This window comes from Sciurus vulgaris, assembly GCF_902686455.1.
Source record: "Sciurus vulgaris genome assembly, chromosome: 19".
Taxonomy (NCBI): Eukaryota; Metazoa; Chordata; class Mammalia; order Rodentia; family Sciuridae; genus Sciurus; species Sciurus vulgaris.
The window spans coordinates 3,106,162-3,133,070 of NC_136480.1; the positions used below are offsets into that span (position 1 = coordinate 3,106,162).

At 58.5% G+C, this 26,909-nt stretch overlaps 1 protein-coding gene across 7 annotated transcripts in view; it reads left to right on the top strand.

The window, feature by feature from the left end:
- IQSEC1 (IQ motif and Sec7 domain ArfGEF 1) overlaps positions 1–26,909 on the top strand; it is a 291,864-nt gene that overhangs the window by 32,610 nt on the left and 232,345 nt on the right. The gene's annotated exons all lie outside the window — the stretch shown is intronic.

A 26,909-nucleotide genomic window follows, 5' to 3' on the forward strand; every position in this document is an offset into this window, starting at 1 on the left:
ACACTTAATGAGGTCCTAAGCAATTCAGTGAGACCCTGTCTCTACATAAAATATAAAAAGGACTGGGGATGGGGCTCAGGGGTTAAACACCCCTGGGTTCAGTCCCTTGTACCAAAAAAGCTGTGTCTCCTGCTGGCGAGCAGCCACCCCCAGCCCTAGGGCCAACTCCGGGAGCTCAAGGAAGTTCAGGTGTTGGGAAGCCCCAGGTGAGAGCTTTCACAAGGAGGCCCACGGAGGCAGGAACCCTGGCCAGCCCTGGGAACCGGGAACACGAGCGTCCTCCCCGCTCACTCTGCATGGGAATGGGGACCCACGGCCCATAAGGACTCAGCTGTAGCTGTTCCCGCCTTGGCCATGCAGGCACAGGGGGGCATCTGAGAGACGGGGAGGCGGGGGCTAGCGCCACGCAGCCAATCAGAACCCGCTCTCACTCCATCCTGTGAATTCATAAGCACCTCACATCACCTTCTGGAGAACCTGTTTGTAAACATGTCTCTTGCTGATTAGCAAAGCCTCTTGCCTGGAGAACAGAGGGCTGGAGCGGGGAGCAGGTGGGGGCAGGGGTGCCGAGGAAGCTGGCGTTTGGTGGACGTCTTCAGAGTGGATTGTAGACACTGGAGTGAGAGGGATCTGCCTGCCCAGGGTGCAGTCTTCGACACAGTACTGCTTTCTTTCTCTTTGATTGTGGCAGAAAACACGTAAAATAGCATTAACCATCTGATTTTTTTTTTTTTTTAATTTGGTACCAGGGAATGAACTTAGGGGTGCTTAACCCCTGAGCCACATCCCCAGCCCTTTCTATATTTTATTTAGAGACAGGGTCTTGCTGAGTTGCTTAGGGCCTTGCTAAGTTGCTAAGTGGCTGAGGCTGGCCTCCAACTTGCGATCCTCCTGCCTCAGCCTCCTGAGTTGCTGGGACGACCGGTGTGCACCACCTCACCCAATTCTACAAATAGTTTTAAAAACCGATTTCTCTCTCTCTCTCTCTCTCTCTCTCTCTCTTTTTGGTGGTACTAGGGATGAAATCCCAGGGCCTCACGCTTGGTGTTTTATCACCGAGCCACATCCCCAAGACATGGATCTGGAAAGAAATCACTCTATCTCCACGGCAAGGGAAAACCCATGGCCCTTGCTATGGTGGGAGAGAGCCAGCATCCAGCCTTGGAGTTCCAGGGACAATACAAGTGTTGGCTTAGCCTGGATCCCCCAACAGTCTGCAGCGAAGTGGGTGTGGAGTGATAAAGTTGGATGCCAGCATCTTCCTCTGCTGGGAAGGGTCCTGGGCAGTGTGGCTTAGTTGTGAAAATGGCCTCAGTTTCTCACTATATCTGCTTCCACCTGGCTCCAGGGAGGTCTCAGCCGTGGGAAAGCCTTCAGTGTGAGTTGGTTGAGTGACTCGCCTCAGCCAGCCGCTATGGCAGAAGCAATGTCATGCGCCATTTCAACCGCGGGTGCCGGAAGTTTTACTGTCTTCCTTGGAAGCTGACACTGCGTCAGGTTGAGCTGGGTTAGGGTGCTGGGTGATGAGAGTCAAGGAGGAAGAGGACCACGCGTAGCCTGCCAGGCCTCCCTGTCCCAGCAGCCTCCTGCCCGCTGATCACGGATCTGGGCTCAAGCCCAGGCAAGATCAGCCAAGCCAGCCAGGCGCCTGGTGCGTGCCTGTGAGCCCAGCAGCTTGGGAGGCTGAGGCAGGAGGATCTCGAGTTCAGAGCCAGCCTCAGCAAAAGTGAGGCCCTCAGCAACTCAGAGAGACCCTGTCTCTAAATAAGATACAAAATAGGGCTGAGGAGGTGGCTCAGTGTTCTAGCGCCCCTGAGTTCAATCGCTGGTACCCCCCGCCCAAGAAAAAGATCAAACAAGCCGGCCTTGGCCAGCCCACGAGAGAGAAGAAATGGTGACTTTTCTAAGCCACTCAGTGTGGGCAATTTGTTTTGGAGCATCATTGTTATACCAGAAAGCTGGTACCCTGTGCTTCCTGAGAGTACGGACTGTGTTTGTTTGTCTCTTTTGAGGTACGTGTCAGTGTGGTGTGTGAAGCGAGGATTGAGAGAATGAACTGCCAGGGAGTCACACCTTCCCTCTCTCTCTCTCTCTCTCTCTCTCTCTCACGTGCATGCACATGCACACACACACACACACACACACACACACGCCCTGTGCCGTGATGCCTGAGATCCTATCCCTTTAGAGGTTCAGGCATGTTCTGGTGATGCTTGGTTGAATTGCTGGTTAGGAAAATCCAGAAAAGATGGAAGCCTCCTTCCAGAGCCTTCCGCTTCCTCCTCAAGAGTCCTTATCCCTGTGGAAAAGAGGATCTTTTTGCCATAGGCTTACTGCATGCCTCAGCCACCAAGTGAGGGGACAGGGATCAGTATGCAGTGTCTAGGTGGGTTCTGACAGCCACGGTTGGAAGCCCAGATCAGGTATTTGGCGAAGTCTATAGATGCACTTTCTACTCTTTGGGGCCATATTATTCTGGGCAGAGAAGACCCTTCCAGACATGTACTCAGCGAACACGTCTTTAGCACCCGTTTCCCAAGCCCAGCATGCACTGTGTGAGTGACAGGTGAAGCGCATTTACTGATAATCACTAGGCTATCTGCGGGTACATGTGGAGACTTTAGCTGTTTCTGCACTTCAGAGAAGGAGTGATTTCTAAGTGTTAAAAAAAATAGACATCGTCGTGTTTAATTATCAAATGCTTTGCTTTTTTTTTTTTTTTAATCAGTTGCATTTTTAGAAAGTGACAGCCTGTCATGGAGTCAGACAGTGCAGGAGTCAGACAGCCCGGAGGATGATCTTTAGTTTGGGTCACAAAGGGAGGCCACCCCGGTGCCTGGAGCAGCACAAAGCTGACGAAAGGACTTGCAATCTCGTTTGATCTTCCTCAGCACTGCGTGTGGCCATCTGTAGGCAGAAACTATTGTCTCCTCGCTGCGGCGGAGGAACTCTGGCCCCGAGGGCTGGTGGAGCTGCCAAGGCTGCACAGCAAGGATGTAGAACGGAAAAGGGCTTTTGGCAACTTCCCACTCTGCCGGATCGCCTCCTCCAGAAACATAGACAATGCCCGAGAACAACTGCAGACCCAGAGGTTGCTACCATAAGACTGTAGGGGTAAGGAAACGGCCGTGGCCCTTATCCCAGACGGCAGAGAGGAGGCGTTCTGGCTCCTGCGGGTCGAATCGGCTATTAAACTTACCAGTCTTGAGGGGTCTCAAGCCTCAGCACTGGGGGCCGTTTTCGAGCCATGCAAGACTTAGGCCACAGAAACCGGGCCACAGTGTGAGAGGCAGAGGGAGGGCTGGAGGCCAGGGGCACCGCTTCCCAGCCACCTGGAGTCCAGAACCGCCCACGAGAGTGAGCCTCTGTGCCGGAAGGGGCTGTCTGGGGCATCGTGATTTCAGGGCGGCCCTGTGCTGGCCTGGGGCAGGGGACAGCTTGCAGCCGTGCGGCTTCAGGGTGCTTCCGATGTCCCGGCAGCCCCAGGACCGGGGATGGACAGACATGGAAACCTTTGGTGGACACAATGTAGCTTGTTACGGGTGTGACAGTGACTTTTGGTCATCAACTTGATGGACTGAGAAACGCCTGGGAAATGGGTCAGCCACACTTGGGGCGGGGTGAGGATGTTTCCAGAGCTGATTGGCACATGGGTTGGTGGACTGAGCGTATGTGAGCGGCAGGATCCAATCCATGGGGCCCTGCTGGGACAGGCAGCGGAAGAAGAGGGAGGGTCGCGCATGCGCACGCTGGAGCCTTCATGGGGGCGCATGCGCATGCTGGGCCTTCATGGAGCCTTTGTGGGGGCGCATGCGCATGCTGGCCTTCATAAATCCCTTTGTGGGGGCGCATGCGCTCTCTGGAGCCTTCGCGGGGGCGCATGCGTTCTCTGGAGCCTTCGCGGGGGCGCATGCGTTCTCTGGAGCCTTCGCGGGGGCGCATGCGCTCTCTGGAGCCTTCGCACTGTGCTCGCCAGCCTGCCTGAGACAGTGTTTCCGGCCGCCATTGCTGATGCCTTCGAAGGCCTCAGCGAGTCTGCTGAGGGCCTCCAAGCCGTGGGCCCCGCAGTGGGGCTACATCATGAGCCCTCTTGTTCTGGGGCTTCCAGCTTCTTCAACTGAGTGGCTGCTGGCTTCCCGGGCTGCCCAGCCTGTGGACGGCCATTGTGGGGATATCCAGCCTCAGAAGGTGGAAGCCGAGCTTTTCAGCCCCGCGTGTGATGTTTATATGCGCTTTTCTCTCGGTTCTGTTTCTCCGGAGAAGAGCCCCGACTAATACGGTAGGCAGAGCTCGGACGCCTGAGCGGGTCGCGCGTCCCCTGCCCAACACCGTGCAGGGGGAAAAAAAGAATATATATATATATATATATATTTTTTTTTCTTATATATATATATTTTTGCGGTGCTGGGGATCGAACCCGGGGATTTCTGGCCCTGCGAATTTTAAACTCAAGTTAGAGGACGTTGCTCGGAGCTGCGGTGGTGGCTCAGTGGTGGAGCGCTTGCTTGGCCAGCGTGAGGCACTGGGCTCCCTTCTCAGCGCCGCATCGAAATAAATGAGTAAAATAAAGGTCCACTGACATCTAAGAAAAGTATCAAAAGAATCAAAAGCAAACGTTTCTGAGTGGGTGCATGTGCCAGGGGCTCCGAACTGTATCACCCTGAGACCGGCCCCTGGTGCGTTTAGGACAGGTTTGAGAGCCAGCTTATGGGGGGGCACGTTGCAGGTCACAGGTCAGGCAGCAGTCTCGGACTCTGCCCCCATTACTCTTGGGACTTCAGGGGTTTCCCTGGGCATGGGTGGTGCACACCTCTGCCAGCTACTCACTCAGCAGGCTGAGGCAGGAGGATCTCAAGTTGAAGGTCAGCTGTAGCAACTGAGCCAGACCCTGTCTTAAAAATTAAAAAGGACTGGGGATGTAGATTGGTGCTAGAACACCCTTGGGTTCAATCCCCAGTACCATTAAAAAAAAAAAAAAAAAAAGGAAGTTTTCCTTGGGGCTCCAACATCTGCCAGAAGACATACTGATCATCCCTCCAGCTTCTCTCTTCTCGCTTCCATCTTTGCCTCTGCACTAGCTCGGTGGTTCTCAGACTTTTCTCCATGTAGGAAAGGCTGTCTTCCCAAGCCTGGATTGTGGTCCCTGGGGGTAGCTTAAAGAACTTCCAAGGGTTCTGCTTCTATAGATGATTTTTATCTCTGACCTGAATGTTTAAACCTAGCATTCACATCCGATGAATCTTCATCTTGGTCTTGGTGAGGTAGAGCCACAAAGGAGCTTTACAAAGGCAAAAGATGTCACTAAAAAAAGAAAAAGAGTAGACCTTGTAGGGCACAAGGATCCAAGTTTCCAGAGTTTGATTCCTGGCCTGACGGAAAGCTTACCTGTGCCAACAACAGCAGTTAAGAAAACGAGGTCATGATCAGAACATGATCAGAGGGAGATGTACACAAGAGTCCAATGGAAAAACCAAAGAGAATTATTGATGACAGAGAAATTACAAAAGAAGATGATACCCTGTGGCCTTCCCCTAACAGGGTTGGGTGGCAGGAGCTTGGAATTGTAATTGGAGATGAATGTTCTTTTTTTTTAACCACACATCAAAAATGGGTTCCCTTGTTGATGTAAATCAGTCAGAGAATCCCGAAGGTCTTCGAGTGTCTCAGTACTTGGTACAGGACTTGAAATGTTTAGTTTTCAGTCTCTTTGGATTACACTTGGGTATGAAACCAATTTAAATTGTGGAGAGAAAAATTGGGGTAGAACATCCACCCAGAAGCATCAGCATCCAGGCAGGAGTGTGGCCACCAGTCACGAAGTGACTGTGCTGATATAACCTGGCCAGGGCAAGGAGCAGAGTGTGACCAGCATCCTTCACCCTCCATCCAGGAAGGTGTCGTGAACATGGTCGGACAGAGACTTGGTCACCGCCAGGCATCACCGTATACAGAACGTCTGCGGGTGTGCAGCTGGGGACCGAGGTTTTTTTAAGTTCTCTGAACCCGAGGTTAGTTCCCCGTGTGCCCACCTTGCCTCTTGCAGGTACAGCATGGGCTCTGGGCAACACAGCAGGCAGGAAGCACTCTGGAAAATTCTTCACTGGAAGGACCACCCACCACCTCTCACCCCAGAGATGACTGTCCCTCCTCCCACATTCTGTAGGTTGGGGCTCCAGAAATTCTGAGCAGTTCACCTAGGTCCCAGCCACCAGGATGGAAAGCACCCACTCGGACCAGCGTCTCCTGACTCTTTCCTTACACAGATATTTCTTGGGTGTCCATGTGCCTGGTTCCACACAAGGCCTAGAGCCCCCAGAACACGTGCAGCTCAAACCCTGCTTTTGGCCCCTTATGGGTTCTTTCATTAAAATATGGTAAAATTGAAAAAAGTTATTTGTGGTGAAATCTGTAACATAAAATTGACCATCTTAACCATTTTGGGGCGTACAGCCTAGTGGCATTAAATACGTTCACATCGCGCAACCATCACCACCCGGAATCCCCAGAACTTCTTCCTCTTCCCAAACTGAAGCTCTGCACCTGGTTCATGTTTACTTATTTTTGTTCTCTGCCATGCTGGGGATGGGACCCAGGGCCGTGTGCGTGCTAGGCCAACACTGTCCCACTGAGCTGCGCCCCCAGCCTCTTGTTCATGTTTAAAAGTGTCATTTCATGGCTGCTGCTTAGCCGATGAAAACCTCAGAGGCTCTTAGGAGTGAGTGCGTGTCTGTGAGGGGAGGGATGAAGTCTGGCCGGTGAGGGTTGCTGTCTTCCTCATGGACGAGCCCAGCCAGTGAAGGGAACTGTGGCCCCATTTCTTAAACGTGGAGTCCCAGGAACTGGGTTAGAACATGCCAGGTCATCCTGTCCTGAATCCGGCCGATACGCAAGCATTTGTCATGAACAATGAGGACATTCAAGATTCTCCTCAACCCCTTTCCTATTTCAGAAGGGGAGGACAAACTGTCAGGGCACTTGCTGGCCTGGAAAGCAGCTCCTGAGGGAGAGGCTGTGACTTCAAGGGCTAGGCAAGGTTGCCCTCAGCAAAGTGTCACAGCCACACAGCTGCCCAAGTCACTTATTAGTATTTGTCCTGGGGTTAAACCTAGGATCTTCTCTTGAAGGCTAGGCAAGCACTCTACCACTGAGCTACGCCCCCAACCCTCTTAAATTTTATTTTGAATGAGGGTCTCCTTAAATTACCCAGACTGACTGCAAACTTTCAGTCCTGCCTCAGCCTCTGGAGTTCCTGCCATGCCCATCAGGCATCATTGTTAATAGAGGGCATCAGAGTTGACACATCTCCTAGAAAAGGCTACCGTGCCAGCATAGCCTGTGATCTGGTCTATAGCAGAATAGCAAGGAGGTTGCCAGGTTGTTCTTAGAAAACTTCCAGTGTTAAACTAAAATTCGCTTGCTTTTGCCAGCTCGAGTCTGGCCTCTTTGCATATCAGAGTCCTGGGCTGCAGCATGTTCTAAACTTAGACGCCTGTAAGGCCGCGAAGCAAAATGTTTCATGGTCAGCGAAGTCGGAGGAATTCTGATTCTGAGACCATCTGTTCAGAATTCTTTGCTGCAAGACTTCTCGGAGCATTCGGTGAGCTGATGGACGTGGAGAGTCCACAAGGAAAAGCTGGACTGTCCAGCACATTCTAGCGTCTTCTTCCATCTGGTGCTCAGTTTGAAGGTGCGATCACTCTCGTGTGCGACCAAGTAGAAATTGGGAAACACTGCCGAAGTTAATGACTTGGGAGGGAGACAACTTCTGTGTTTAGTAAATGACTCAGCCCAGTGTGGCCGGTGCCCCTTCGGCTTGGTATTGCAGATTCAGTGAACGTGAAGCGTGTCCCCGTAAAATGATCTTCAACTTGACATCAGCTTGACTTAGGATGTCTTGACTTTGCAGTGGTGCTGTGCTACGTGAGAAGTCCAACACTCGAGTGTTAAACAGGCTTCTTGTTAGGCGATCTTGCCCAGCTGTGGGCTGTTGCAGCCTTGTGAGTCCAGTTCAGGCGAAGCTGTGTACACACGGTTGAGCTGGGTTAAATGCATTTTTAATTTAAAGCTTTTTCAACTTATATTTGGTTCATTGGGGCATAACCCTATCTTCAGATGGGTTACCCCATCTGTCCAAAGGGTGTTAGGATATACTTTTTTAAGAAAATTTGGTCCTCTTCTGTTGGTTCCAATCTCTTTTGGGGTTGGGGGCTAGGATTGAACCCAGGGGTGCTTAGCCACTGAGCTCCATCCCCAGCCCTTTTGTGTATTTTATTTAGAGACAGGGTCTCGCTGAGTTACTGAGGCTGGCCTCCAACTTGTGATCCTCCAGCCTCAGCCTTCCGAGCCACTGGAATTACAGGTGTGCACCACCACACCCAGCTGTTGGTTCCCTTGTTATTGCCCATTTGGGCCCACATTATCCCAGGCCCTTTATGGAGTATATATTTTGTTCAGTTAAGTTGTGAGCCTATCATTGGTGGCAGGCCTAGGGTTCCCTCGAGGGAGGTGTAGATTAAAAAGTGACCCTTCTTGCCCTCTGGATGCTTATGGTCCAGCTCCGTGGGAGAGGATATCATGGATTCGGAGGGTGGCGTCTGAACTCACGGAACCCTCTGCTGACTGGCCACAGTCTCCTGCTGCCCGAGCTCACTGTCTGTGTTAGAGGGTCCCCTGTGCTACTGTGTCTGGGCCCATCGGCTTCCTTCCGACCTCCCAGTGCTGGCTTCGCTCTGTTCCCCTGCACCCAGCCCTGCACCCAGCCAGCCCTGGAGAGCCTGCCACGGTAGCACTTTTTTTTTTTTTTTTTTTTTTTTTTTTTTGTCATTTAGAGAAACGGATTGGATTATCATAAGCTGTGTGTGACAGCTTACCACCTGGACCGTTGGTGAGCGTGCCGCTCAGTGGATTCAGGCACATTCACAGTGTCTTGCAGCTGCCACCACCAGCCATCTCTGGAACTTGTCTGTCTTCCCTAGACACCAGCTCCCCATCCGTACCCCCGGCGCCCCTGTCCCTGACACCCGCCGTCCTGCTTGAATGGAACCCTGTGGTCTTCATAGGCTTTTGGGGACTGGCCGACTTCACGTGGCGTAGTGTCCTCAGGGCTCACGCGTGTGGTACCTTATGGCAGATGACTCAGTTATGTCCGTGGGGTTCACGACTCGGGTCGCTGTGGTGAGCTCAGAGGGTTTGTCCTCAGTCTGTGCTGCTGCCGTGTTTGGGGCCTGACCCGTGGACCCTCTAGATTCCACTCTGGCCTCCTGAGGGCTGGGCAGCCATAGTGAACGCTGCCTCGAGCCCCAGAGCGAGGGCACCCCAGGGACTTCACTGCCATGAGGCCCCAGGCGCCCAGGACTTTGCTGTCTTGGAACTTCCTGTCTCCTGAATCCCACGGCTCTGCGCGAATGTGTTTCAGGGCTGAGACAGGACAGTTCCTTGGAGTCAGGCGGACCTGTGCCCCTCGCTGCCCACTCGCCTCCCTGAGCGCCCAGTCCGCCAAGGAGACTCGGAGGGTCAAGATGAGTGTGCTGTAGCCCCAGCTGATTCTGCCGTGTGTGACTGTTCTGTGGCTGTCCCTTGCCTGCCTGGTGGCCTCATCTGACTGCAGCTGAGCTGCCTGCACGTATGAGCCAGAAGCACACAGCGGGTGGCAGGGTTTCGAGGGAATTCTGCGATTTTAATTTAATGCAACCAAAGGAAATTCATAACTTACTCTAATGTTGTTCCTTTGAGACGCTAATTGTGCTGCCTGTCTCTGGCCCAGCAGGGAAGATTTGCAGGGAGCAGTGGGCACCATCCAGAGAACCCCACGTTCTCAGGGAAGACAGCAACGAGGAAAGGCTGGCAGGCAGCCACGTGCCGGGATGAGCCCCCCTCGTCCTCAGACAGCACGGTAGAGGTGGTGATGTCGGCTCTGTGTGCTTGGCTCTGAGAGGTCTGTGCGTGGCCCCCCGATGCAAGGCCTGCACTTGAAGACCAGAGCCCTCCTGGGGTGCCATGGGCCTCAGCCTGGTGGCTGGTGCAGTGGTGGGCCAGGGGGAGAGACCCTCCCACCTGAACTGAACCCGGTGTGAAGGTCCGCACTCGGATGTGTTGACTTGGGACACTGAGGCAGGAGCTCATTCTTTCCAGGAGGGCAGAGGATGGATGCCTTGGTGTCTATTGTCAGCCACACACCAAGCACAGTGGGCGCTCTGGACTGTGGGCAGGACAGGACATGGCACTGACCTTGTGGAGGGCAGCATCTAGTGACAAGTACTGCAGAGGTACCAGCAAGGATGCGGCTTCCCTCTGAGGAGGCCATGGCCAGGTGGAGGCCTGGTAGGAGAGCGGAATGAGCTAGGAGGACATCTGGGGGGAGCATCCCTGGCAGGGGGTGCCACACGTGCAAAGGCCCTGAGGCAGGAACCCGGAGTGCAGGCATACCCGTGAGGGACCAGTGCCAGGGCTGGACACCGTGGTCTTGTGTGCAGGGTCTGGGTTCAGAGAGCTGGAGAAGGTTGTGGAGAGGAGTGACAGATCCCTCGTGTGTGTTGACAGGACCCGATCCCAGGCAGTGGCTGTCCTGTGCTGGGCGCTCAGTGCTCCAGGAAAGGTCTGACTGGGTGCTGAGGGCACACGACGGGAGCCAGGATAGACCCAGGCCTGTATGACCCCAAATCGTGGTTATCTGTTCTACACGTACCCAGATAGCGTGCAGTAGCGTCCTCAGGGCCACTGCTCAGTGCTCCTCCGTGGCACGTCATGGGGGGACTCTGAGGAAGCACTGGGGGCGGCAGGAGGGCCCTGGCCAGCCCTCTGTCTAGGTCTGTGCTGCTGAAGGGTCCATGCCTGAGCCCATGGAAGGTGCCGTCCTTGCTCTCACTTCCAGGGGACCTTCAGTCGGCACCGAGCCACTTTACAGCTGGGGAGACTGTCTCCAGGGGCAGGTGGCACATGCCCGTTCCGCTCGTGTGAAACCCATGCTCTCCCGCCAAGCCCTGCCTTGCAGCCTGGGGGCAGTTTTACCAGCAGGAAACCCGACTTCGGTTCCTCAGGCTGCCCCAGAGTGTTCCCGAGCGTCTTGATCATTTATTTTCCTCGATGGATGGTTTTGTCACTGGGTGCGCTCACTCAGACTCACCTGGTGGCAGAGCCAAGGTGTAAACAGTGTTGGAAGAGCCGTCGAGGTGGTGAGATGCCTTGCACCCGCTTCCTGTGTCCTGCGCCTGCAGAGGCACCGGCGTTACTCTGTGTATTCGGGGAGAGCTGGCTCAGAGCCCCGGCCGGAGATGGGGTGCTTCAGGAGGGCTGTTGGCGTCCCTGGGCTGCCCCGCTCTCAGCTTAGACGGTTTTGGGTGGCTCTTGACTCGGGGACCATTCGGCTGACATCGGACGGGATCGTCCCTGGCAGGCCGTCTCAGGCTCCCGGTTCTGACAGCTTCCGCAGCAGCCCTCGTGTCCGGACAAGCCCTTCCCCGTCGATCCCGGTAGAAATCCGGGAAAGCAGGGTGCCTGGGCGGGGCGGATGGACCTCGCTCAGCCCATCACTCGGGACCTGGCATTTAGGGGAGCATCCATCCGTGACCAGGAGGCCCCTCTAAGGGCAGGTGCCGTGGGCCAGGCCTGAGCAGCCCAGGGCACCCACGCCAGGCCCTCGCCCCAGAGCACAGAGCAACCCTCGGAACCCCACCAGGGAACGTTTGTGCCCCTAGCCTTCCCAGGAGCAGTCCTATTGAAAGCGCCTTGGATGCGCCCGGTGGAGGCGGGGCCAGGAGCAGGCTGTGAGGAGGCCCCGCCCCCGGCCCGCGTGGCCCTGCAGACGTGGCCCTCCTCCACTCCTGCAGGGGCGTCAGGAGAAGACGAGTGGCCATCGGCGGGTGGAGCAGCCCCAGGTGGAGATGGACCTGAAGATGGGCGAGGCCCTTGCTGGGTGGCGAGCCTCCCGTCGTGGCTCGGTGGCCAGGCTGCACATCCATGGTGCAGAGCGCGTGGGGGAAGCCTGGCGTAGGGGCGGCTCGCCCCGGAGTCCTGCCCTGCCTTGTCCCCTGCTTCCTCTGTAAATTCCTCTCAGGAGCCCACGTAGAGAAGGGTCTAGAGCGGCAGCTGGGTGCCCAGCCCGTCAGCTCCCCCGCCACGAGCCCTCGGCGTCCTTGTCCAGCAGCGGGTGAAGGTGGGACCCACCTCCGGGGCTGCGGTGAGTGAACCCCGCAGGGCCGTCCTCTTCCCTGCAAGTTCTTCAGGTGGCAGGATGTGGGGGCAAGTGGGGGCACTGTTGGGACCCTATGGCCACAGAGTGTCCCCTTGCCTGAAAGCAGGCCGAGGACCTGGCCTGGGTAGAGATGCGAACGGCCACGGGGCGGCCGGCTCAGGACGCCCTCAAGAACCCACTTGTCAGGATGGGTTCTGATCCGGGTGGCCAGGCCGGGGGGTGAAGGATGCCACTGTGGGAGGCTGGGGGCTGCGAGGGTTTGGGGGACGTATCACTCACGTGCAGACGGAGACCCGATCAGACGCCCTGTCCCGCCTGGCCCCTGGCTGTTTTCCCAGCCTCCATTGGGAGTTTGTGACCCTGTCCTCTTGTCACCGAGCTTCTCTGTGCAGGAGCATGGCGCACCCGCAGGGTGCTGTTCACGCATACCCACCTCCGGCCTTCCGGAGGAGACCCGTCTGCCCAGCCGTACAGGGAGCAAGTGCGCAAGCAGTTATGGCTCCTGCTGAGGGCCCCACACCTGGGACCAGGATTAGACGCAGGACTTTCTGTGGGAAGAAGCCCTGCCCAGCCTGTCCTGAGTGTCCTCTCATTTGGGCCAGTGGTAGAAAGGAACCTTAGAGGATTTGACGACAAGACTCAGCAGTGGCCTGAGAAGTGTGCTTGCTGCCTCTTCTGTCCCTGTCTGCCCCCTCCTCCTTCCCTTCCTCTCTGCCTCCTTCCTCCCATCCCCTCCCCTCTGTTGCTGCTCATACCTTCAAGAAGCAAGCCCTCTGCATTAAGCTCAGAGTGGCAATGTTACGACAATTTACAAAGGTGGGGAAAAAAAAACCTTGGGCGTTTGTCACAACTCGAAGGATCTGTGTTCCCCACCTTCCTGGGTCACTTGGGGTCCTAGAGTAATGTGGTCAGGCCGAGTGGTCAGTGGATTCAAAGCCTTAAGGAATGTGGGTGATGTCAGAGTGCCTCATGGCAGTAAGACAGCTTCGGCGTCCCAAGTCCTCCTCAGGACGTGCTGGGAAAAACCCGTCCCTCTAGCTGTAGCACTCTCCCCCTGCCCCCAGCTAGTGCAGGACGGTACTTAGGTGTTGGGTGGTGGGTGGGCGTGCGCAAGGTGGCTTTGGGGTGGGTCTGGGTTCTCCCTACCTCTGTCGTCCGCAGGTCCCCACGGAGCCAGCACCCAGCACATGGGATGCATGCTGTGCTGCTGCCACCAGCCAGAGGACAGGCGTGGCCCTGGCCCGTGGTGCGAAGCCAGGCGGCCAAGCCCCTCGTGCGCGGAGGGCGGGCGGCGCAGCCTGCTTCCGTAGAAGCCCTCCCCTTTCATCCGCAGCTTGAGGTGGCACAGGGGAGCGCGACGGAGCTCCTCTGTCAAAGAAAATCAAGTGCGTGGACAGGACCCGTGCCGCAGGCCCCGAGCCCGGTTCCGCATAGCTGCCCCCGCTGGCAGCCGTCTGTTCCCAGGACCGCAGCAACGGTCGGCACCTCAGAGCCGACTGGGCACACGCAAGTCACGTTTCAGAATCAACCCCGTGTCGCGGGATGAGGGAGATTCATCAGCTTTCACGGGTTGAGAACCTGCCGTTCCTTCTCCCGGAGCCGCTGTCCCTGGTGGACCTGAGGCGGCATGGGGCAAGCCCTGGCCACCTACGGACGAGGTGTGGAGGGCCGGGTGGCTGGGCACCTGCTGAAGAGAGCCACACCCTGTGCACAGGAGCGGGACGACCCTGCGGGACACGCCTGTGAGGAGAGAGGCTGCGGAGGTTCTCAGAGGAGGAGGCCGCAGGGTGCAGAGACCCCGGGGGCAAGGAGGAGCCAACTGGAGAGCCAGCATGAAGCACGGGGACAGTGCCATGCTGGCCGGCGTGCCGGGAGGACAGCGCGGGGGTGCAGGGCAGCTGGGCCAGGAGCAGAGGTGGGGCAGCTCGTGAAGGCGGGCTCTGTCCCCAGGGGCCAAGGCGAGCGCGCTCACTGGTAACGCGCACAGCCCAGAGCAGTCTCCCGCCGAGCCCCGGGCCAGCCCAGTGGCAGGAAGGTCACAGACACGCACGTGCAGACACACAGGCACACGCAGAAAGTTAGGGAACGAAACGTCAGAGCCGGCGTTGAGCAGCTGGAGGACACGTTCAGACAGCAGCAGGTGGTCGTGTCAGCCGCGTGGGGGTGTGTGCCCGGCGCCGGCCTCCGTGGCGGGCACTGTGCACATCCCACTGGCCTCGCCCTCCTGGCCGCCCTGTGGGGTTGCTAGGTGACAGAACCGTCTTCATTGTATGTGGGAGTCACGAGAGTTCCATGCCCGAGGCCACGTAGCAGGTAAGCCCGGCAGCTGGGAGTGGAACCCAGGGCTGTGCCCCCAAGCCCTCGTCCTTGCCTGGGAAGACGGGCGCCTCCCCTGCGCTGTTTCTCAAGGAGAGGACGAAGACTCTGTAAAACCCCTGACAGGTGACAGGCTGAGGTGGCGGGAAGAATCAGCGAGAGGCCGTGAGGGGAGCAGGAGCAGACACGGAGGCCACGTGGAGGGGCCGGAGCCCCAAGGGCTGCACTCTGAGCGGGGAGCTGTGTGGGCCAGGGGCAGGCCAGCGGCGATGAGCTCCCCTCTGGGTGGACACGCACAGGGCCCATCAGGGACTCACGGGCGGACCCAGGTGTGTCCTGCCTGCCAGGGCCTCTGGGTCCTGCAGGCTCGGCCCTGGGTGAGGGCGTCTGGGCCTGGCCTGCCTGAGACGGGATCCTGCCCGTGCTCCTTGGGAACCCTTATAAAGACAGACGAGATGCCTCGACAGACGCCAGGTGCTCAGTCCACAGGGCGCTCTCCACAGATCACACTGACCTCGTGGCTGAGGGGACCCAAGAACTGGGTCCTCAGCTGGCTGATCTGGGAAGCTGCAGGTAGCCTAGCAAGTGAGAGGAAGGTGGAGTGGGCTGTACTTTGGGTGTTGGGGCTGAATTGACCACACTGTGCAATCTTGGTCACGTCACTTAACCTCTCTGCCCACAGTGGGTGCAATAGTGGCTTCATCTAGTGGGGTCTGAGGGGGTGAGGGCTCAGGAAGTCCTAATGGGTGTGTCCGCCTGTCCTGCCTGCCTGGCCCCCTCATGCCTTCATGTCTGGGATGCCTGCTGGCCCTGCATCTCAGCCTGCTCGGAAGCCTTCCCCTGCCGGAACTTCCCTGTCCCGCAGGTGGCTGAGCACCTGGCGCCAGGTAAACCCTTCCCTTCCGCTTCCTACAGGCCCGCTGTGCCTACCCCACGCCCACCTGCATGCTACTAGGTACTGGCTTCTGTAGTGCTCTGAATACCCCCAAGCCTCCCGTCTCCCATGCCCTCCTCTCAGTCACCACCAGATCCTGGACACTCCCTCTTCAAAATCTGCCCTTACCTGGTGCAGTGGCATGTGCCTGTCTTCCCAGTGGCTTGGGAAGCTGAGGCAGGAGGATCACAAGTTGGAGGCCAGCCTCAGCAACTCGTTGAGACCCTGTCTCAAAACATAAAAAAGACTGGGGATATGGCTTAGTGGTTAAGCGCCCCCGGGTTCACTCCCAGGTACCCACCCCCCAACAAAACAAAACAAAACCCTGTCCCCTCCCCAGCCCTCTTCCACCCCCACCTGGCCTGGCCACCACCTGCTCTTCCTCTGAAAGTTGCAGGTGTCCCCCTCCGGTCCCTGGCATGCACCCCCCACTGCCATGCATCTGCTTGGACATGGTCCAGCGGCTGCTGGTGAGGTGCAGTGGGCCCACTCTCCTCTGCTCAGCGCCGCCTTTTCCATCTCACCCGGGGGACAGCCGCGTGCTCATGGTGGCACACCGCCTCCAGGATCTGTCATTGCCCTCGGACCTCTGCTTTCCCCTTGACTCCCGGTCCCCACGGCTGGAACCCCAGGTGAGGAGGGTCAGAGCTGTGCTTCCTCCTCTGACGTGTCCCGGGCCTCGATCGCCTCCTGGCTCCACAGGGCAGATGAGCAGGAGTTACTGGTTGAATGCATGACACACGATGTGAGGTGGGCCTGAGCGTCATGGGCTCAGACCGAGTGGCGTGAGGCGCGGAGATCGGGCATTGGCAAGCACACAGCGGCAGACTTGTCAGAGTCCCTGCTGGCCCTTCCCGAGCTCGATCGTCTCTCCAGTTAAACTCCCGTGTGTCCGAAGCAGCCTTCTTCACGCCTTGTACCCTCAGCTCTCGATCGTCAAAGCGGTTCTTGCCTTGGATTTTCTCCTTGCTTTCCACATGCCGTCCCACTAGCCTGCCCGTCCATGGAGAGAACTCCTACTCATGCCTCAAAACCCCGCTGAATCGCTCCTCTACCAGGCAGACCATTTCTTTCTCTTCCTTGCTTCCGTGATCCTGTGGCTGACCCTTGGCCAGAGTCATTAAAATCTATTTTCGGACCTTTCTGGATCCCCACTGACCCTCGAGTCTCCCGACCGCAGGGACTGTTCATCTTTCCGGCCTCTCCCTCTTCTGAGTTTTACATGTTAGCAGCCTGATAAATATTTGTGCCATGACCACAGAGCGTTCGGCACCTGCCGCTTGCCAGGTGAATGCACTCACGCTGGATCCTGTTATGTGACCAACTTCCATGTTGACTCTGCTCATGTTCCAGAGGGAGAAGAGTGGGCCCAAGTCATAGCAAAGTAGAAAACGGTTGCATTTTGCAGTGACGTTCTATGTCATCTGTGCGGAGGGAAGTGCCACTGGGTAAACACCATGCTGTCCCCAGTGGGGACATAGAATTGGCCGACCGTAGGAGAGGCCACCTGGCTAGCGGAGGAAGGGGTACTGATGCTGCTCGAGGACTACAAACCCCAGTGGTCACCAAATGCAGAGCTGTTACCCAAGGGCGGGCCGAGTCAAGCTCCCGTGCTTGAGAAGGTGACGTTTGGTTAACTTTCTAGCTCTGTTTGCCTGGGAAGCAGATAAAGGCAGAACGTCCCCTGTCACTGGGCCACGTTGCTGAGATTGCCAAGGAGTGGCCAGACACCCACGGGTGTCTCTGCAAGGAGGGGTCGTCAGCACCCAGTGGGCCACACTGACAGTGGGCTGGACATGTCCCTGTGGGGACCTGGCTGCTTGGCTGTCATTCTGAGTAGCTCCTGTGGGGCTGCAAGGCTTTGGAGCTGGAGGAGAGGGGGTCCCATGGCTGCCCACTGTGTAGCTGTCCCCTTGCCCCTGCGTGGTCATGCTCAGGGGCCGTGAGAGAGAACGGGATGGCTTCCAGATGCCCCGTGGCGAGCTGGCTGCAGTGCTCCTGTTCTTGGTGGAAGGTGGCCTGAGCTGGTCACGGGCTTCGGGGTGTGAGCTGAACCCCTGCGTCACACTCTGGGCTGCCAGGCAGGTGTCAGATGGAGTACTGGCCTCATCCTGTTGGATTGTGCTGGGCCCCTCAGCACTTAGGGGGGTGAATGGAGGCTCACTGGAATGGTCGCGGGCAGTCCCCAGGCTGCGGAGCCCTGCCCTACAGTGGTGTCCCTGGCACTGTCCTTGAGTTGGCAGAGCCCACGGCTTGGCCCCTGAGGGGGCAGGAGCGATCTTCCCAGCCTCCCCTTGTGACCCTCGGGGGCACCGTTCTTGCTGAACCTGGAGGGGCTCAGGCGGGGCCTGCGTCTCCGCCCTGCTTCCACTGGACCGGGCCGTGGGGGGGGACTCGTGGGCTGGGACGGGAGGCGGAAATGTCCCTTCTGACCTCGATCCCTGGGTCTCCCTGGGCCTGGGTGGCGCCATTTCCTGGCAGCCTCGCCAGCCTCTGGGTCACCTCGCTTTCTCAGATAAGGAGCCAGGGGTCCAGCGAGGCCCAGTGACTGTTCAAGGTCGCCTAGCGCGTCTGTGGCCCGGGGAGGGCTTGGCCCGACACCCGGCTCCAGAGTCCGGCTCTGACTCACCGCTCTGTGCTGACCTCGCTTCCCTTCCAGAGCTAATTAATGTCCCATGATCCTCAATCACCACCGCCTTAGGAGGTGGCTCGGGGCCGTGGATTTCTAGGGCACAAGATGTCCCCTTCCTTCCCTCCTTCTGCCTGAGTGTCAGTTCAGAAAATGCTGAGACGGGCCAGGTGCACATGCTGGAACGGGGCCCAAACATTAATAAGCTCCTCTTCCCTCCGACGCCCTTGTTCTGAGGCCTCTGCAGGTGGCTGTGGGTTTAGTGTCCCAAGCATGTCTCTTTTGTCGTCAGGAGCTCAGGTTGCTCCGATCGGGCATGACAGACCGGGAAAGTGGGGACAGTGGCTCAGCAGGCTTGTTTCCCTGACCTGCCGTGGACTCGGGGGCTTCCCGTCCATCCCCTCTTCTCTCCCACGTGGAGAAACTGCCACCAGCTGTCCCCTCTGTGGCACGGGGGCTCCCGCTCAGTGCACCCCCCAGGGGTAGAGGACATTGCTCCAAGCAGATCACCAGCCGCCAGTGCCCCGGGGAAAAGCGGAGACGGTGGCCTCTTGCCATCTCCGTGGGAGGACGGGGCCTTGGGTGTCCCTTCCGGGCGGGAGCGGCTGTGGTCCTGTGCTCCCTCTTGCAGGGCAGTCTCTAACCAGGCCAGGCCAGGGGCGCCCGGAGCCCTTCCTTCTCCACAGGAGAGCCGGGCTGGGGACAGAGCCCCGTAGACAGCCCTGCGCGCCCCCTTTAGACCTCCTTTCGCCTTCCCAGTTCCCTGGGAATGGGACTTTGGTGGAATGCAAGATCCTGCCTTGGACATCAGAATGGCCCAGTAGCTGTAAGAGGGTCTACGCTGAGTGGCAGGACTGGACCTGAGGTGGTTGAGTGACACAGGCCAGGTGCAAGAGGACACGCGCCACTTGACCCCCCTCAGTGAGGTCCCTCTCGGAGTCAGAGTCACAGGCAGAGTGCTGGGGCGGGGCGGGGCGTCGTGGTGAGGGGGACAGAGCTCCAGTTTGGTAGATGGAAGCGTCCTCACTGTGGACGCTGCTGGGGCTGCAGGACAGTGGCAGTGTGCCCAGTGTCCCCGGCTGTGCACTCGGGCGGCCCAGAGGCTGGGCTCGTGCTCTGGATCTCTTACTGAGGCGGGGGTGGGGTGGGGTGTCGCTAGGCGGCTGGCCTCCCTCCTGCCCCTCTGCTCCAGGCAGCTGCTGGCCTCGGGTCCCTCGTGAATGGGCCCCCGTGGGCGCCAAGCCCCGTTCTCCAGCTTGCTAATTGCTCGGGGACCTGGAGGTCCCGGGCAGATGCTGGTGCTGGCAGCCTGTGCGGGGTGGCACAGCCCCTGCGATGCACACGTCACTGAGCCACGGGCCACCAGTGGCGCTACCCAGGTCCCGCTCTGGGACAGAGAACCACTGCACGTTCTGGGTCTCCGTCCCCAGAGACCCTGGGAGCCCCGAGTCTCCTGAGCTGAAGGGCCCCTGGGCCCCCTGCTTTGTTGGTGGGTCTTGGTTGGCCCGGCAGCCTGGGATGGGCTGGGAGTCCACAAGGACGGGTCTGCCCCGTGACCTTGAGCAGGGGACTCGTCACGTGCGTCCTGGGGATGCCTGAGGCGTGGAGGGGGCCTCCGTGGCAGCAGCGGGGCCCTGTCTGAGTCTCCATCCTAACTTCCCCCTCGCCCTGGCTCCTCCGGAGGAGTCTGGGGCCTGTTGGGGGACGGTGACCTCCTCTGGTAGAGTCAGAAAGGCCAGCAGAGCTGGGCCAGGAGGGCAGCCGGGAGCAGAGGGCTTCCTGAGGATCCCGTGGTGACCAGGGCCCCAAGGCAGCAGCCTCAAGGGCAGAAGCACCCGCCGCTCCCCTTGTGAGCAGCCTCGCTGTCCTTGCTGTCCCTCTCTGGGGTCCTGCCTGGACCTGGCCGGTCAGGGGCCATGGCCTCAGACCCAGGCATCCTGGGCTGGTGCGGGCTGCCCCAGCTCCTGGCCTCCCCAGCCTCCGTCCCTGCCTCTCTCTGTGACGTCCTTTCCACGCTGGTGAAGCCAGTCGGAGGGACCAGGAGCCGCGGAGCTGGGAGCTATTAATAGAAGCTGATCTGGCAGCAGCTCCAGCGGAAGCGGGAGTCGGGAGCAGCTGGGCGCCAACCCTCCCCAGCGCGTCCGGCCCCGGTGGAGGGGCCTCGCACCGTGCAGGGCTGGCGTGGGGGACAGCCTCTGACGTGGGTGGTAAAGCCGAAGGCCAGGCCAGCCGAGACGCCTGGCTGTGCCCAGGAGCAGGCTCCACCGCGGGTCACTCAGTTCCACAGCGCAGAACCTCCTCCCGCACAGCCCAAGGGCTCCCAGTGTGGACCCGCCATGGGAGGGAACTCGGGAGGGCGGGGACAAGCGCCAAAATGAGGGGGAGGGCGAGGGGGTCCCGAGCATGGGCTGGGCTCTCGGTGGCTGTGTGGGTCGCTGGCCACCGGGCCCCGTGTGGTGGTGTCCAGGTTCAACATTTGGGACAGTCGTCCATTTGGGTCTGAGCCCCCGCCTGGGCACTCGCGGGCCTTTGGAGGTTGGAATAGTGCTTAGGGCAGGAACCCACGTGCAGATAGAGGTGGCCTCCCAACAGGAGCCCGGGAGGCCGGGAGGCCAGAGGCTGGCGGGTGGGGAGCCGAGCCCAGGTGGCCGCCCAGTTCCCAGTGACCCAAGCTGAGCTGACAGGTGACCGCCTGGCCACTGTTCTCATTTCTGGGGAGGAGAAGTTCCCGAATTTCAAGCGAGTGGGAGAGAGAAGACCCACAGACACGCTGATCCCCAAGTGCCCCCCAGGTGACGTTTTGGACAGCGTTGGCGTTATGGACTCAGATAGGCCATAGCGTCTCCAGGGCCTTGCTGAGCACAGTGACGACTGGCCAGTGGTGATGGCCAAGTCCTGGTGGTGAAATGCCCTCTCCCCCCTGGTATCAGGAAACCAGCAGGTGCCACCCTCCGTGCTGTCCAGCAGAGGTGGCCAGTCCCAGGGTGTGTGCATGGAAGCTGCTGTCCCAGCCAGCAGAGAGCCGCTGGGCATCTGGCAGGAGCTGCTCGTGGTTGAATTATTTAACGTCATAATGAGTCCATTTTTCACATGGTCCACGGTCCCCCAGCACAGCAGGGCAGGCAGTGGGTAGTGTGGTCATGCATATGAATGCAGCATGCGGCTTGTGGCTGCTTCCGGGTTCTCCCCAGCAGGACGGGGCGGGGTCAGGCCCCTCCGCGATGGCCAGGTGGGCCGCTGATTTAGGGTCACCATGGTCCAGGAGTCCTTTTCCAGTGTGGGGAGACCGAGTAGTGCTGAGGCTGGTGCGGGCCCATTTCCAGCCCCTGCCCTCCGTCAGCTCCCAAGACTGTTGAGTGAGCAGGACGATTTGCTCTCGGGTCAGCCCACCTTCCCCTCCCCTTGCCGGTGACCTTGGAAGTGGGTGTCTTGAGCGCCACACATGGCGTCCTTGGGAAGAAGCATCTCGGTGAGGCCCTGCCGCAGGAGGAGGTGGGCCCAGGGCCACCTCGCCTGCAGCGAGCTTCGGGCCTCCTGGGAGAAGACAGCAGTGAGCAAGTCCCCAGACAATGACCCAGAAGCACTGAGGTGCTGGGGGGCAGAGTAGGGCGGTGGCCCTCGGCCTGGAGTCTGCAGGGTGAGAAGGGACTGTGCCTGCCTGGCCAGGGCTTCTGCAGGCAGGGAGTGCACCTTGGGGTCAGGGGAGGAGGACTGAGTTTGGCCTCAAGCCCTGGATCAGGGATTGTCTCCTCCGCCCTTTCCAACCCACTGGTTCTGTTGGTTCAGTGTCTCGGATGGAAACATTCTGGAAAATGATGTGAATGGATGGATAAAATTTGGTACTTCCATACAATGGAATACCACTCAGCCCTAAACAAGGAATTAATTACTGACACATACTCTATGATAGATGAACTTCGAAAACAATGTGGAGTGAAAGAAGCCAGCCTTAAAGAACTGTTTTAGAGGAAAGTTCTGAAGGGGTACATTCAGACAGAGAGAGAGGGAGAGAGATGTTTGTCAGTGGGTGGGGATGGGAATACTCTGTACGCTATATGTCAGCAGACGTGAAGGATCTTTTCTTTTTCTTTTCCAGTACTGGGGATTGAACCTAGAGGTGATTTGCCACTGAGTTATACCCTCAACCCTTTAAAAATTTTACGATAGGGTCTTACTGAGGCTGGCCTCCAACCTGTGATCCTCCTGCCTCAGCCTCCCAAGTCACTGGGAGGGGCGTGCCCCACTGTGCCTGGCCTCATGAAGTTTCTTATTGGGAGAAGAAAATATTTAAAAAACTGAATATGGTGATCTTGCCCTGCTCATTGAAGTTACTCACAATCCCTAGACTGGGGCTGGGGACACAACTCAGTGGTAGAGCCCTTGCCTAGCATGTGTGAGGTCCTGGGTTCCATCCCCAATACTGTAGTAAATAAATAAATAAATGAGAAAATAAATAAAATAAATTAAATACTGACTCATGTTCATTCTGTTTAGTTGAAAATTTTAAAAAAGACCCACTAAGAATAAAATCAGATCATCTTGTCATCTGTCTGGGGCGGGAACTTCCTTCTGGGTACAAACGTATCGGGCTCATGTCGTCAGTTCTGCTTCACAGGCTGCTCCTCGTGCCTGGTGAGCACTGTGTTCCGTCCTACATCGTCGACCCAGAGTCCTCAGAAGACAGCGTGGCTGAGCTTGGGGGTGAGCAGGGGTAAGTGGAGGCAAACGCGTGTGCAGAACTGCGCGGGAGCGTGCGCGTGATGCTCCGGCGGGGGAGAGTGTACGGCCGGCACGTCCATCTGTCCATCTGGGCTCCCTGTCCGCTGCTCCGCGGGGTCTGCCCTGGGAGGCTGCTGGGCCTCACCTGGCCGGGGACCTGGCGGGAGATGAGCGAGCAGGCGGGGGGAGACCAGGCTCCATGACTCCAGCCCCGGCCTGCCGTCCTGCGGTCCCGCTGTCCCCACACGCAGCAGCAGCGGTCTCCGTGCGGTGCTTCTGGGTGCTGGTGGTGGTGGCGGCTCCCTCCCCTGCCCTGCAGGACTAGGGCTGGCCAGGTCCTGGATGCGTCGGCCTCTCCGCGTGCTTCCCCGGCCCTTCAGCTGACCCCAGCGAGCCTTTGGCGGGCCTTCTGCGCCCTGCCGCCTGCCCGTCCTCGGTGTGCTTGGCCACGTGTTTCTCACGCGGGTCGTGCGTGGACGCCGTTCAGGAAACGTCGACTCTGGGCAGCAGTCATTTCCCGCACTGAGGTTTGATCCTGTTATATGTCGACTCTCCTTCGAGCCCTGGGTCATTGCCCGTGTGTGTGCGCTTGTGTGGCCGCATCGTGCGAGGATCAGGTCCTTTAGAGAGAGCCCGACCCCTGGTGAGAGGACACACCCACTAAATGCATTTCCAGTAGATATGAGACAGAGCTTTTGGCAGCCAGCCCAGTCCCAGGGCTGTGGCTGCCCGGGCTCCAGGTGAGCCCCACTGGGATGTTGAGGGCCCTTTAAGGAAACTGACTGAGCGCGGAAGACAGCGATTTGGTCTGGGGGCCGCAGGATGGGTTTGGTGCAGCCTCGAGCCGGGGCTGTGAGCGCCGCAGCAGGCTCTGCCTGACTTGCCCGAGCCCTGGAGTCACGAGGTATTTGAGAAATGGGTTTCCATTCCACCGTGACTACTCCCCTGCTGGCAAAGGGGGCCCCCTGCGGAGCCCCTCTGAGCTCTAGTCTTCATGGCTTGTGGGACGTGGGGCTCAGGCAGGATCCGGGAGGGCGCAGACTGCTCCGCCCAGCCTGCCCCAGGGCTGAGGCACGGCAGCCGCGTCTCCTTCCTCCAGCTGCATCGATGAAGCAATAGATCATCCGAGCCGAGAACGTTTTATAATGTCTCACTACTTTATTTTCCGTGTGGATTTACCGCCGGGCCCCGAGGACGCGTTCATTAACTCCCTCCAACGGGAAGTGCTCTGTCTGGTTCATGGTGTCTCTGAAGCTATTCAGGCTTCACATATTTGTCAGTGAAAGTCTTCGGTTCCCATCCTCTGCTTTCCGAGGCACCCGAGGGTATTGCATATAACCCTCGGCAAGCTGCCTCTGTGGACATCCCGGTCAGCCGGGACCTGGAAGGAGGCTGTCACTGCTCTGTGTGCACTGGGCGCTCAGGCCCCAGGGGTTACTCTGTTCTTCCCTCTTGATTTCCTCAGGCAGCCCACACGAGCTTGCTCTGTCCCCTGGCAGGTCCTTGCGTCAGAGGCTCTGCACCTCCACCAGCTCCTTCCTTCCCCAGGCCCAGGCCTTGCCCCGTTGCTCCACGTTCCCGGCTTGCGTGTGCGGCGGGAACCCTTCTCCGGAGCCTCCCTGGGCTGCGGGCACCGCGGGAGGTGATGGATGAGTGAAGTCGCCTCCTTTTCATTTGCCAGATGGCAAAGGAAGAGCTGAGTCCCCCAGCCCATCTGCATCTCGCCTCCCCCAGACTTTGCAGAGTATCACTGCACACAAGAGGTGCTCGATCATTCTGCCAGTTCTCAAACTTGGGCGAGGCCAGGCACTGGGGGCTCACCGTGCAGTAAGGTCCCTTCATTCTTCACTGTCTTGCGGGTTCGATTCCGTCAGCGCTCGGTGACTTGGTGTCGTGCTTATTGGTCGCAGGCAACAGAATCCACTCTTGCTAGTTCGTGCAGAAACACCAGTCGTTGGAGGATGTGAGCTATGGCACGTCCTCTGGGAGGTTGGGAGAACCCAGCCGCATGCTCCAGAGTGGCATCCACCTGTCAGGGAGAGGCCTCAGGCTGCACCTTGGAGACCATGGTCACTGGGTGTCTCCATGACTGCTGAATGCTGGCCGTTCCCGCCATCCCGCTGGACAGCTTTCGGGAGGCGCCAAGCCCCCACCTGACGCGAGCCCTGGCAATGAGAGATCCCTGCATCCCCTGTGCGACGGAGTCTGTGGACATAGGTGTCTCGTTTGTCCTCGGAGAAGGAAGGCTTGTCTGGAGGGACAGCCCCGAGCTCAGGGCTGGGCGATGGTGGCCAATCACCGGCCGACTGCAGTCTGTTTTGGTGAGGGTGTGACGGTGGAGAAGGTTCAGAGGAGACTGATGGGTTGTGAGTCTCGACTCGGTCAGCGCGTTAACCCCGCCCGCTGGGCAGAACCTGAGCAGTGGGCGTGGCCGAGGGCGGGAGGGGCGTGGCCTCGGGGATAGCAGGCGCCTGGAGAGGAGTCTCCAGCTGCCTCGCTCCGCTTCCCTCCTGCCTCCATCTTCAGCCTCACCTGGAGCCCCAAGGAACAGCGCCCGCCTCCTAGGGGCCGAGACCTCTGGAAACGTGAGCCCTCGAACAACCTTTCCTCCTAAAACTGCTCTGGCCAGATCCCTTTAGTCACGCCCCAGAGAGCTGACCAAGCCACAGTCCTGCCGCGGGCCTCCCAGTGCTGACCTGCGGGTCCAGAGGTGAGGGATGGCCCCCGACAGTCCCAGGCGAGGTGCCGTGGGCAGCAGATTGTGGAGAGGGGCGCCACGTTCTGGGTCCTGAGCGCTGTCGAAGTGGGTGACCTGGACGCACTTGTAGCCTTCACCAGAGCGCGGCAGGAGCGGGGGCACCTGCGGAGAGGGCGCTGTGGACAGCACAGGGGCGTCGTGGGAGCGGGCAGCCGCAGGAACTGGGAGGAGGCCCTGTGGGGAGGCGACCGGGCTGGGCTGTGGGTGGAGGGAGGGCCGCATGGCGTTTCTGTCAGCTCCTTCATCGCTGTGACCAAAGACCCGAGGAGGAGGGCACGTCTCTTCAGGGCTCCCGGTTTCCAAGGTCTCCGTCCCTAGATGACCTGATCCGTCGCTCTGGGCCAGCATGGCGGAAGCGTGGAGGAGGGAGCAGCTCAGGACGCGACCCGGGAAGCAGGGAGGCTAAACTCAGCTCACCAGGCTCAGCATACTGTCACCATGACCCTCCTCCTCCAGCCAGCCAACCCATTCACGCGGGTGGACGCCCTGGCGAGGCTGGGCGCTCAGAACCTGGTCGCTTCTCCTCTAAACCGTCTTACGTGGCCCACACACTAGCTGTTGGGGACGCCTCCCACCCAAACCAGGACATGCGGGTAGAATGGATGCGACTCGGTGACTGGCGGCTGAGGGTGCGCGTCCCTGCTGTTATGGGGCAACTTAAGAACAGACGGATCACCACTGAGAAGTCCAAATGTGAGAGTCTTTATTAGCCAGCTGGCTGACCGTCTCACACGACGCCCCCAAAATGGCTATTGGGAGAACGGCCCCGACCACAGGGTGTAGGGGTCCTTATACCAAAACTCACATCAATCATAAGTGTCTGTTGCTATGATTCAAAATTACACATTAACATCATGAGATCATCAGCAGAGGGGGAAGTGGGTCAAACTGACCCTTACCTAGGTACAAACTAAAGAATGGTCACTAACATCCACACAGTCACTGTTCACATGGTGCATTGTTTAGGAGCAACAGGAATCGAAAGAGAGCAATTCTTCACTACATAGGAGTTGCCATTGTACATTATTAAACACGTCACACCAAGTAACTGGGGATGGGCACAGAGGCGGGGTGTTCCCATGGGAGAAGCTTATTTCCTACATAACATGGAGTCTCAGCAAAATGGAGTCTGTTCAGTCATTTCCCTTAGAGTCTGACCTAGAACATTCTCATGGAGCCAGATCTGTCAGCCCATCACACCTGAGGGTGCCTGATCCCTGGTGTTGGTGACCGACAGGTGACCTGGGCATTGTCTGCCCTCCCTCCAGCCACCGGCAGCATCTTCCCTCTATGTGCTTCTGTGCCACACCTGGGGACCTGGCCCCACAGAGCCAGTGCACGGGGCGGAGTTACTTCCGTTCAC